A 9,713-nucleotide genomic window follows, 5' to 3' on the forward strand; every position below is an offset into this window, starting at 1 on the left:
AGTTCACTCGGCGGGGGACCCGGGCATTCTGGGAAGTGTAGTTCTCCCGTTTGTCTGCTGACGCCGGGCGTGGACTGAGCTGTCAGATGCTCAGACCCCGCCAGGTGAGGGCCCTGGTGAGCTGTAGGGCTGTGGGTTCCGGTTCTTTGGGAAGGGACCAGGGCGGACGGAGTCTTGTAGCTTTGTGTCTGTGTGAATGATGGGAGGGCACTAGATACTGGCCAAGAACCGGCCCATTCCCCAGAAGGGTACTGAGCAGCTGGTGTGTGCCCAGCACTATTGTAAGTGGTTTAAAATACATCACTGCCCGAAACAATGAAGAATGCTTTTGAGGGGTAGGGACCAGAGAATAAGCCATGAATGTAATTATATAGCATTTGAGAAGATGTGTAATGGGAAAAAGCAAAATAAAAGCAGGTAAAAAACAAACAAAAAAAGCAGATCAATATCCCTTATCAATGTAGACGCAAAAATCTTGAACATATATTTGTAAGGAATATTATTGGTAAGAAAATAAAACAAATAAAAGAAAAAGAATTCAAAAAAAGAAGATAAAAGTTAAAAATTTTAAAAAAAGAAAGAAAAAGAAGACTTTTTATTTCTTTTTTTAAAATTTTTTAAAAGAAAAACTAAAAAATAAAAAAAATCTTGAACAAAATACTAGCAAAGTGAATTCAGCAGCATAGTAAAAATTATATACCATGACCAATGGGATTTATTCCAGAAATGGCAGGATGGTTCAACATACAAAAATCAAGCAATGTAATATGCCATGTTAATAGAATGAAGGGGGAAAAACCCACATAACAGTCCAACTAATGTAGGAAAAGCATTTGACAAAATCCAACACATTTCCATGATAAAAACACTTAATAAACTAGGAATAGAAGGGAACAGTCTCAACATGTTAAATAATGTATACGAAAAATCCACAGCTGACATCATATTCAATGGCAAAAGACTGAATGCTTTTCCTCTAAGATCGAGAACAAGAAGGAGTCTCACTCTATCACCTGAGCTAGAGTGCCATGGCATCAACCTAGCTCACAGAAACCTCAAACTCCTGGGCTCAAGCGATCCTCCTGCCTCAGCCTTCTGAGTAGGTTGGACTACAGACACATGCCACGACGCCCGGCTAATTTTTTCCATTTTTAATAGAGACAGGATCTCGATCTTGCTCAGGCTGGTCTTGAACTCCTGAGCTCAAGCAATCCTCCCACTTTGGCCTCCCAGAGTGCTAGGATTACAGGCATGAGTCACCTCACCAGGCCCAGAATATATATAAACTCTTACAACTCAACAACAACAGACAACCCAATTAAAAAATAGGTGAAGAAGAGCAGTGAGTTAGCACACAGCAGACAGAGGGGATGTGCACATCCTTGCTTGTTTCCCTTTTTCCACTCCATCTTCAAGTTAGCAGCAGCAGAGGCTGTGGCTCAGTCGTTGACATGCAGCTCTCTGTCCACATCCAGGGGCTACACACCCTTGAAGTGACTGGCCAGGAGGCAGTGGCCCAGATCAAGGCTCATTTTTTCCTCACTGGAGGACATCGGCCTGGAAAATTAAGTCATGGTCCTGGCAGACACCGCCTGGAGGATGAGGCTGCCCTGGACCAGTGTGAGTGGAGGCCCTGACCACTCTGAAAGCAGCCAGCTGCATGTTTGGAGGTAAAGATCATGATTGCCTGGCTCATGGTGGGAAGGTGAGAGGTCAGACTCCCAAGGTGGCCAAACAGGAGAAGAAGAAGATAGACCAGGCCAACTGGCAGACGCAGTACAACCAGAGCTCTGTAAATGTTGTGCTCACTTTTGGCAAAAAGGGCCCTAATGCCAACTCTTAAATCCTCTGTAATCCTGGATTTCTCTAATAAAACCACTTAGCCCAATTAAAAAAAAATGGGTGAAGGATATGAAGAAAACATTTCTACAAAGAAGACGTACCAGTGTCCAATAAACACATGAAAAGATGCTGAACATCATTAGTCATTAGGGATATGAAAATCAAAGCCACAGTAAGATAGCACTTTATAACCATTAGGATGGCTACTACAAAACATGAAAAATAATATTTGTTGGTGAGGTTATGGAGAAATTGGAACCCTTATACCTTGCTGGCTGGAATGTAAAATAGTGTAGCTTCTGTGGAAAGCATCAGGTCATTCCTCAAAATTTTAAACAGAATTACCATATGACCTGGCAATTTCTTTCTTTCTTTTTTTTTTTTTGAGACAGAGTCTCGCTTTGTTGCCTGGGCTAGAGTGAGTGCCGTGGCATCAGCCTAGCTCACAGCAACCTCAAACTCCTGGGCTCAAGTGATCCTCCTGCCTCAGCCTCCCGAGTAGCTGGGACTACAGGCATGTGCCACCATGCACTGCTAATTTTTTCTATATATATTTTAGTTGGCCAGATAATTTCTTTCTATTTTTTTTTAGTAGAGATGGGGTCTCGCTCTTGCTCAGGCTGGTCTCGAACTCCTGACCTTGAGCGATCCACCCGCCTTGGCCTCCCAGAGTGCTAGGATTACAGGTGTGAGCCACCGTGCCCGGCCTGACCTGGCAATTTCACTCCTAGGTTTACACCCCAAAGAATTGAAAGCAGGGCTAAAACAGACACTTGCACAGCAGTGCTCATAGCAGCGTTATTCACAATAACCAAAAGGTGAAAACAACCCAAGTTTCCATCAACAGATAAATTAGTAAACAAAATGGTACATGACTACACTGGAATATTATTCAGCCATAAAAATGAAGTTCTAATATGTGCTGCAACATGGATGAACCTTGAAAACGTTATATTGAGTGAAAAAGCCAGACACAAAAGGACAAATATTGTATGATTCTACTTATATGAGGTACAAGAATTGGCAAATTCAGTCAGAAGGTAGAATAACGATTACTATGGGCTGGAATAATGGGAGGAATGGGGAGTTATATTACTTAATGGGTATAGAATTTCTGCCTGGGGTGATTAAAAAATTCTGGAAGCAGTGGTGATGGTTGCCCAACATTATGAATGTATTTAATGTCACTTAAAAGTAGTTAAAATGGTGAATTTTACATTATGCTATTTATGACAATAAGAAAGAATATTATTTTAAAAGTATTCAGTATTATTGCACTTCAATTTCAGTCAAATAGAAATAAATAAATAAATAAAATAAAAGTATTCAGTATTAAATAAGTCTCTTTCCTACCACTAGACCTAGTCCCTCAGTTGCCTTTCCCGTGGCCAGCCACTTTCAGCACTTTTCATATATCCTTCTAAGACATTCTATGCATATACAAACATATCTATATTTGTGCTTTTCTGGAATAACTGCACTAAGAATAACTGCCATTCTACCAACTTGTACAAATGTGAAAATACGTTGGAAATCTAAAAATTTTTAGACAATCTAAGTAATCAATTCCTTCCAGTGAAAAATTGCTTTTCTTTCCCTTTTTCTCTTCCTTTGTTCTCTCAATGCAAAAAGCCATGTGGGGTGGGGACTGAACGGAGCTGAGGGGTTGGCCAGTGAGACTTGCTGGGTCTACATCTGCACACAGGGAGGGGTGTCTTTTCCTGATTTGCACAGGGCGCTGTAGTGACTAGCAGCAGCCCTCGTGAATGAGAGAATGGGCCGCCTAAAATGGAGATTGTGGAAGGCAGGGGCTCCTGGAAATGACCAGGACTTGGGTGTGACCATGGGACTAAGCGGTTAAGGAAGAACAGAGGACAAGATCTTTGGAGAAGAGGAGCTCAAAGTATTAATCTATCAGAGTGTTAAAGAATCACTGATGTATGTATAAAAACAAGACAGATTGGTATTAGAGAGGATGACAGTGAGCCAGGAGCTAACATCATAGGATATGGTGGGGAGATGTTCCTCTAGGGTGGGAAAATGACAGTGAAATAAGACAAGGTGTTTTTTTGGAAGGGAGTCTGTAAGGAGCAATGGGACTCTCAGCTCCAGGCCCAGAGATGGGGAAGGGCTGTGGAGAAAGTTGAGCCACTAATTGAGGGGGGTGCAGAGGAGGCAGACTCCTCAGAGGAGGATTGGGGTGGCCTTAGAACAAGAAGATGGGCTAGGCACAGTGGCTCATGCCTGTAATCCTAGCACTCTGGGAGGCCAAGGTGGAAAGATCTCTAGAGGTTAGGAGTTCAAGACCAGCCTGAGCAAGAGCCAGACCCCTGTCTCTACTAAAAATAGAAAAATTAGCTGGGCGTGGGTCCCACCTACTCGGGAGGCTGAGGCAAGAGGATTGCTTGAGCCCAGGAGTTTGAGGTTGCTGTGAGCTAGGCTGATGCCACAGCACTCACTCTAGCCCAGGCAACACAGCCAGACTCTGTTTCAAAAAAACCAGAAAACCTACAAAGCATCAGCCCATTTCCAGGTAATTTAACAGCATCAGAGAACAAACCCAACATTAGTTAAAGTTAGCACCTAATCATGTAAAATGCACAGTGCTAGCCTCCTACCTAAAATGACCTGGCATGCAACAACAGGGAAATACAATTCACCACTAGTAGAAATTCCAAAAGTGACACAGATGATGGAATTAGTGGAGCAAGACTTTAAAACAGTGTAAGAGGTTGCCTATGGCCAAGCATGTCGCAGAAGCAGGAGCGTAAGTGAGTAGGAAGATACAAAGAACTCAACCGGAACTTATGGAGAAGAAAAATGGAATAACTAAGATGAACTCTCAAAGCAGACACACAATCCAATTAAGATCAGGAGTTTGTGATGGATAAGCCATGAAGTTGACAAGCGGCACAGGACAGCTGCGCAGGTCACAGACTCGGTAGTCAGAGTGCTGGTTTTTCCCAGCTCTGGAAAGTACACATCTGGGTCCCCACACAAGGTAGTCAGCCATGCCGTGCCTCAGTTTCCCTCACTGTAAGATGAATATAGTGATAACACCTTCCATCAGGCTTACCATGGGAGTGAGTTATATTCGTAAAGAACAGCACACATTTTAATGGCTACCAAAAATTCTTGTGAGGACAATCCAGCCTTCCTCCCGTGAGACACTGGAAGCCAGCTCCCTCCAACTTACCTCCATTGTCGCTCCTGAGTTTTCTCCCGGGATTCTTCTCACTGCAGCCGCAGGGCCTAGTCCTGGGTTGACAGAGAGCTGGCACTTACTCTTCCCTGTGGAATCCAGGAGTCGGCAGGTGCTGAGTGCGGCAATGTGTTGGCCCCTCTCTGCCTCTGGTGTATCTGAAGCCAGCACAGGTCTGGCCTCTTTCCGAGGTCTTGGGTGGGGTTGAGCGAGGCCCACCCCACACTGAGATTTTGGATTGACTGAAGATAAACTGATCATTCCGTATGCAAAATCCCTTCACCTGGATAAAACGTGATTGAACAAGTGGGACAGAGACATTAGAGATCAACTAGGAGGGATTCCCAGGGTCTCTGGGAGCCACATCTCAAATGCAAGGGGAGGGGTTGTTACATTCCTACAAACCAACCACCCCTTTCCCCCGTGGAATGGTCAGCGATGTTCTTTGAGTTTGTTGTGAGAATTCTTTGTGACTTGCGGAGGTGGTCTGATTGGAGGGTTACGGGAAGAGACCAGGCTTCAGCGGGCTGAGGGTGGGTGGGTGGTCACGATGGCAGTGATGGGTGTGGGACCCTCTACGGAGACCCAGGCAGAAAGAAGAGTTTAGGGAGGGGAAGGGAGAGGAGCAGAGCTTTCTGCCTGCAGGGCAGGCTTGAGACTTGTGTATGCCAAAGGAGGGAAGAAGAGGAGAAGGTCTGAGGGGGTTGATAGACGGAAATAGGGGCAGTGTGGAGAGTGCAGGATGGCGCTGAGTACCCGGGGTGAGCAAGAGTGTTGGTGGGGACACCAGGTTTGGCTCAATGAGCTCCCAGCTATCGGAGGGAGCTTTGCGGCTTCTTCTCACTTTCCACATGAAGGCTGCTTGAGCAAAGCTGAGACTGTAGGCTGGAAAATGTAGAGATGGCCTTTGGTTTTCCTTCACCTATGCTAGGGGAAGTCTCTGGAGCCCAGGGAAGTTCCCAGTCTACTTCCGGGTTGTCTCCTGATCAGCCTCACCCGAACAGGACCTTTTGATTCAGGGAGGGACTTGCAGCTTTGTTTTTCTCTGCCAAATCCTTTCCACATCTGCCTCCCAAGTAGGGTTTGAATGGACTACCTGAAAAGAGTGTGGTGTAGCTCAAGGTGAAGATTGGAATAGCCACAAAATCTAAGTCCTTAAAAATCGGTTACCAAAACTACTAACAAATTCAAAATTGAAATCAGCATAAATGAAACTAAACAAGGACAACCTTTCAAAATGTTCTCAAAGGTCTGGCTCCCTATACATTTGCCCCTCTTCTTATGCCCAGAGGGGTGTCCTGTATTCTCATACTTGCTATATTCTGAAAATGGTTCAGCACGGGAGAGCCCAGGGAGTTCTCTATGGTTGGTCAATATGGAGAGATCTTGTGGGTGTCACACCTTATCTGGCAGCACCCCTTCTGGAACAGCCTCCACAGCATTTTGCCCAGGACGTGCCACCTCACTGGGGAGGTGTGGCAAGACTCATGCCCTTTTGTCTGACTGACAGCCCTGTTGGCCACTCATTCCCAGTAGGTCCTCTTGGGCCAGGTCCACCACCCTGGGACACCTCGTCTGCCCCGGCGGATTTCTGGGGAAGATGAGGTAAGAGACAGCGTGACTTCTGGACCACCATCAGAAGAGCATAACATTCTAGTAAGACACCTGTCATGCTCCATGCTGTCACACCAGGTGGAACTGTCCCATGGGTCCTGTGGCACATCAGGAACTCAGACAGGTGTGTAAAGGTTTGGTTCAGGAGGCCCCATCCTAGAATCCCCCAGTCTGTTGACAGGAGCCACAGCAGCTCAGTGCTAGGAACCATGGGCCTGCCTGGGGCTGCTTCTTTGGTCTGTCCCCTGGAGGGGAGCCTGGTGAGGGCAGGCATGTTTGGGGACCTGGAACTCATGGGCATCTACTTCAGGGCCCTATCACCATGGCGACTGACTCTCAGGGGTCAAGGCCACCGAGTCCAGGTTGGGGTTCTCCATTTAAGAGCAGATATGACTGAACTCACTTTCACCTGTGATGAACAACCCCATCCTTCCATGGGCCACCTCTGTAGGGGCCTGGCAGATCCCTACCACTGACTGACATTGCACACAAAGTCTAGATGATCTCCCCCCATGGAAGGACCTTTCTGCAATCCTGGCTAGTAGAAATCCCTCGGGTGGCCTGGCAGCCACCCTATTGTAGTCATTGCTGGAAAGGTGAAGAATTAGGTGATTTGAGTGTATGTGTATGTTGGTAAATGACAATAAATGTCCCAGACAGCGCCTTGTAAAAATGGGATCCATAGAGAAGTAAACATTTTTCTAACTAAGCATGTCCCCAGAAAGGTGGAGAAAAGGTCTAGGAGACACAATCAAACAGAGCAGGCTCTCTGCATTTGTGAGTCCTGCATCCTTAGATTCAACTGCTGCAGACCCAAAATATTTGGGGGAAAAAAAGCAATAGAAATAACACAACAGCCCAGCATGATGGCTCACACACCTAATCCCAGAACTTTGGAAGGCCAAGGGGAGGATCTAGACCAACCTGGGCAACACAGGGAGACCTCATCTCTACAAAAAGTAAGAAAAAGTTAGCTGGGTATGGTGGGGTGTGCCTCCTGCCTCAGCCACCTGAGCAATCAGCTGTAGCTTTGAAGGAGGGACTTGATGGCTGGGCACAGCAACTGTAATCTCAGCACTTTGGGAGGCTGAGGTGGGAGGATCACTAAAGGCCAAGAGCTCAAGGCTGCAGTGAGCTATGATTGCTCCACTGCACTCCAGCCTAGGTGACAGAGCAAGATCCTGTCTCTAAAAAAAATAGAAACTAAAAAAATAAAATAAAGGACAGAATTGAGCCTAGGAACATTAAATAATAGGAATCTGATCACATAGCCAGAAAATGTTGATGCCAGGATTCCTGCCCACTGGGTCCTTACCTAATGTGTCCTCAGGGGAAAGGATGCCCCATGCAGCAGGAATGATGGGGAGAGGACAGAGGGTAAGAGGCACAACCAAGGTACCCCAGAAGCTGCCCCTTGACATTTCTGTATCACTCGGGTCCCTCCAACCCCAATCATCAGGGAAAAAGAGTAGAGGGTTGTCTGTTCAATTTCCAATTTTATTTTTTATGACACTGGGTTTGAGGAAGTGGAGATGTCATGAACTATGCTATTTCTTTGTCTCTCACTGGGCATCAGTGATCTCTTTTCCTAACCATTTAAACCACTCCCCACAAACCCTCTTGTTTTCAGCCCAGAGCCTGGTGCAGAGTCTGCAGAGACCCTGTCCTACTTTCAGGAAGCTCATTCCCCTCTCAGGCTTGGCTCCTGCAGAGTGCGTGATCCATACTGGGGCCCAGATGTGTTTTAAACTCATTCTTACACTCAGGGTCCTCGTCTTCATGGGTTTCCTTCTGGAGTTTTTCCATCAGTTCCTCCTCCTCTTTCTCTTGCTGGAAATCACAGCTCAGACCTTCTGAAGCAAAGCAAAATACAAGCCTTTCACCAAATGGTGAAATCAACCTATTTCCTGGTAATTTAACTGTACCACAGAGTAAAAGCCCAATATTACTGAAAGGAACACACAATATCTAGAACCCAACAACCTAAAAATCCACATTATTGACCCTCTATCTAAAATTACCAGTCATGAAATTTACCACCACTGTGAAATCACTCAATAGACCCAGAAATGACACAAGGATAGAATTCGTGGAGAAGGACTTCGTAATTCTGTAAACAGACAGCTATGGTCAGGCATGTAGGAGAAGCATGAGCATAGGAAAATATAGGAAGGATCTAAATGGAATTTAGGGATGCAAATTGTGACTGGGATGAACAATCAAAGCAGACACACAGTCTCCTGAAATCTGGATTTTTGCGGGACTATATCAGGAAGCAGTTCAGGAGCACCACTGAACAGAAGTCATGAATTCAGGAGCCAGATTGTGGGTTATTATTCCAAACTCTGAAAAATACACCTGTGGGTCCCTGTCAAGGTAGTTACTGTACTATGACTCAGTAGTAATAACACCAGCTTTCAGGCTTGCTTTGGGAATTAAATTAGTAAAATTCTTACTTGTAAAGAATGTAGAAGCTTGGCAGCCCAAGGCTTTGTTGTGGGAGCAATGACTCTTGGTATGGGCTATTCCATGTATTGGGAATTCTGGGCAAAACCTAAACCTTAGAAGAAGAGCTGCTGTCTTGGTCTTGTTGGAGGAGCTTGCTTTAGTTATTGAGGTTACTTATCTATGTCAAAAATAAATTATGAGTTCAGGCAATAATACAGTAAAAAAAAAAAAGAATGTAGAAGCTTACATGGCATGTATGTTAATGGCTGCAAAAATGCTCGTGAATAGAATATAAGACGGACAGCCCAGCCACCCTCCCACTAACACACGGGAAGCAGGCCCCTCCCACTTACCCCCAGTTTTATTATTCAGGCTTCCTGCAGCCACAGGGCCTAGCCCAGGGCCTGCAGAGAGCTGGCACATCCTCTGCACTGCTGGAATTCAGGTGAGTCAGGAGGTCCCCAAGTGTGAAAATGTGTTTGCTCCTCTCTGCTTCTGGAAGTCTCTGAAGCTCGTGAGTGTCGGCTGCTGTTAAAGGACTTGGATGTGGTTCAGACCTTCTGGATTGAAGTCTTCTGATTATGTGCAAATAGACTGCTCTGAGACT

Source organism: Lemur catta, chromosome 18, assembly GCF_020740605.2.
Source record: "Lemur catta isolate mLemCat1 chromosome 18, mLemCat1.pri, whole genome shotgun sequence".
In the NCBI taxonomy this organism is placed as follows: Eukaryota; Metazoa; Chordata; class Mammalia; order Primates; family Lemuridae; genus Lemur; species Lemur catta.